This window comes from Pseudophryne corroboree, chromosome 4 (genome assembly GCF_028390025.1).
Source record: "Pseudophryne corroboree isolate aPseCor3 chromosome 4, aPseCor3.hap2, whole genome shotgun sequence".
Lineage (NCBI taxonomy): Eukaryota > Metazoa > Chordata > Amphibia > Anura > Myobatrachidae > Pseudophryne > Pseudophryne corroboree.
The window spans coordinates 330,396,574-330,399,307 of NC_086447.1; the positions used below are offsets into that span (position 1 = coordinate 330,396,574).

At 36.0% G+C, this 2,734-nt stretch overlaps 1 pseudogene; it reads right to left on the reverse strand.

The window, feature by feature from the left end:
* Nucleotides 1-1,401: 1,401 nt before the first annotated feature.
* LOC134913838 (5S ribosomal RNA) lies at nucleotides 1,402-1,520 on the reverse strand (annotated as a pseudogene).
* Nucleotides 1,521-2,734: the final 1,214 nt, after the last annotated feature.

Sequence of the window (2,734 nt, forward strand, 5' to 3'; positions counted from 1 at the left end):
TTATATATGTGTAGCACTACACAGTTAGCACAGTGTGTGTTTTTATCACACATATCACACTTTGTTTTGTCAATTTATATGTTTTTGGTTTTAATATTTCACAGCTACAGGTCTTTTTAACAAATATACTCTAATAAAAGTTATATTTTATGTATCAATTTAATGTTTAAGTGCGCCACTTCAAGTCCAATCCATCTCTGTTTCTTTTTGTACTTTACAATTATCTGTGGTTTGAACATTTATAAAACATGAAAACTGGCCTCTTGGCTTTGCAGTGTAGTAATACAGGGATACTAGGTAAGGAAATATCCAGGTACCACCTACCCTCACTCTTGCGACATTCTGTGTTGGCAATATTTAGTCCATTGGACACAATCACCATATCTACAGCTACCTGAAGACTGAGATTCATTGCAGCTTAGTTGTCATCCTGTTGTACAGTATACCAATGAATGTATCTATTTGGTTGATCACCTTTATTACACCACTATGGAGATTGTTAACATTATCCCCTTCCTATAGAGGTGCTGTGGTGAAGTTTGATTTTCTCATTAGCTTTAAAACACTATGGCTCTCGGAATGGGAATTAAAAAAAAATATAAAACTAAATAAAGATACAGGAACATAATAAGGAAAGGTGCTGCCAATCATTTATTATTATCAGCAGAAGCTGGGGATATTACTAAGGCCAGAACACGGGGTGATCGGGCACAGGTCACAGGGATACAATCATATATATAAGAGAGAGAAAAAAAAACAAAAATGGACAATTAATAATTACCCAAATAGTGGGAAAGAGAAAATGTATACAATTTTCTCTTATTGAATACTGTCCTAGTTGGTGGTGCGCCCAGAGCCAGAAAATACACAGATAGACAATGGGAGAGAAAGAAGGCTCTTGTGTGGGCGCACTCTTGTACAAGGAAGGAAATTCTTATATTGGATATTAAGAAATATTTAAAACATAACTTTTATTGGTATTGTTTAAGACATAATTACCCATCTAAATGATCCTTATGAAATAAAGAATTGAAAAATATTAAAATGTTCTGGTCTCTTTCTCCAAAGAGTGATTGGAAAGGTTGTAGACACTGGATTGTCAAACCCCCATTTCCCCTGACCAGTACAGAATTTCTGTATTTATGGGACCGAGGAGTGGTCAAAAATATTATAGATACATTCAACTATAGTAACTTATATTAAGTTATAGTTAATATTCGATGGTCACCAATATTCAAACACCTGAAATGTTGACAGATATCACATTGATAAAAAATTATAAGATGTTGAGCTGCAATGGACACGGATTAAATAAAAGAGGAAGATAAGGAGGTACTGAATAGAATTAGTGGTGATACTGCTGTTGGTGTCCCTTCTTACATAGAGAGGGAAAAAATTCCTACTCTACAACACCAGGTATTCGCAGGCAGTCTCCTCTCCTGGTACTAACCCGGCCCAACGCTGTTTAGCTTCCAAGATCGAACGAGATCGGGCGTTGGCAGCGTGGTATGATAGTAGAGGATTATGCAATCTGTACACCAATGAGAGTGCACCTATGTAAGAAATTATGGAGTAGGAAATAATTAGAGAACAAGAAAGAGGGATGAATAAGTGAAGTGGGTGAAAATTTGTGGATCTGCTTTCCACGTTAGGCACGGTTCAATAGTTCCCACATCTGTGGTACTGTGTTCCATGGATCATGGATGAGAGTCCACGAAATTTTTGTGGAAAGGAGAGAGAGTAAATTAATGTAATAACATTCCAGAACAGAAATGTGTATCGTATCCACATAAAGTGAATTCTGGACAATACCAGTCACTATAGCTGAAGTAATGCTCCTAACACAAATGTCGTTATTGACGGTGATATGGAGCTTTGCAAATATATTCTCACAACAAAAATATGTGTGTGTATATGTTTACTACATATTAGGCCGTCTGAGCCAACCTGTTAGTAAGATGCCAGAAAGTCAAGAATTAGCACAAAATATTATTATGGATAGACCAATATGAGAAAATAATTGCTGGAATTGATATTGAAAACAGTCTATCAGCGAGTTCTAATAATCCTGACACAAAAGTATCTGATAGGTACCAGGAATCGTGTAAATTAAGGAAAAAGATCCTGACCTCAGATAAGGAATGAGCTTATATCAGAGAGTAATATTCCATAGAAAGATTATTCCGGAAAAAAATCAACAGTCATCATAATAATATAATGCTCCTGACATGGGATATAGTTTTAAGCAATGGCATTAGTTTTGTGACTGTGTAGATATATTCTCACAGCGTGTATATTTCTGACATATTAACAGTCTAGGACACCATATAATTGTGGTATTCAGATGATAAAAGGTCCAGAATTGCATGGATTATTGCTGAAAATTAAACCAGCGTAACTGAATCATTCCCTCAATTGGAAAATAAAGCACCCTATTTGCAGATACAAATAATCCTGACACAAGAATGTCTAGCAGGTACTGGGAATTATACAGGTTATGGCAAAAGGAAAGGCAGAGAAAGGAATAAGTAACAGTGTCCTAGCCTCTGTTGGAGATTATAATTGCAGCCTGTATCAAAGAAGTAAACTTCACATGAAAAATTATTTTAGATATTACCTCTGATGTGCAGATTATAGGGATACAAATGTGGCTGACTACAAGTACAATGTTACTGTCTGTGGGACATGACCACACGACAGATGGGGCTTACAAAACTCCAACCAAGAGGGCAAT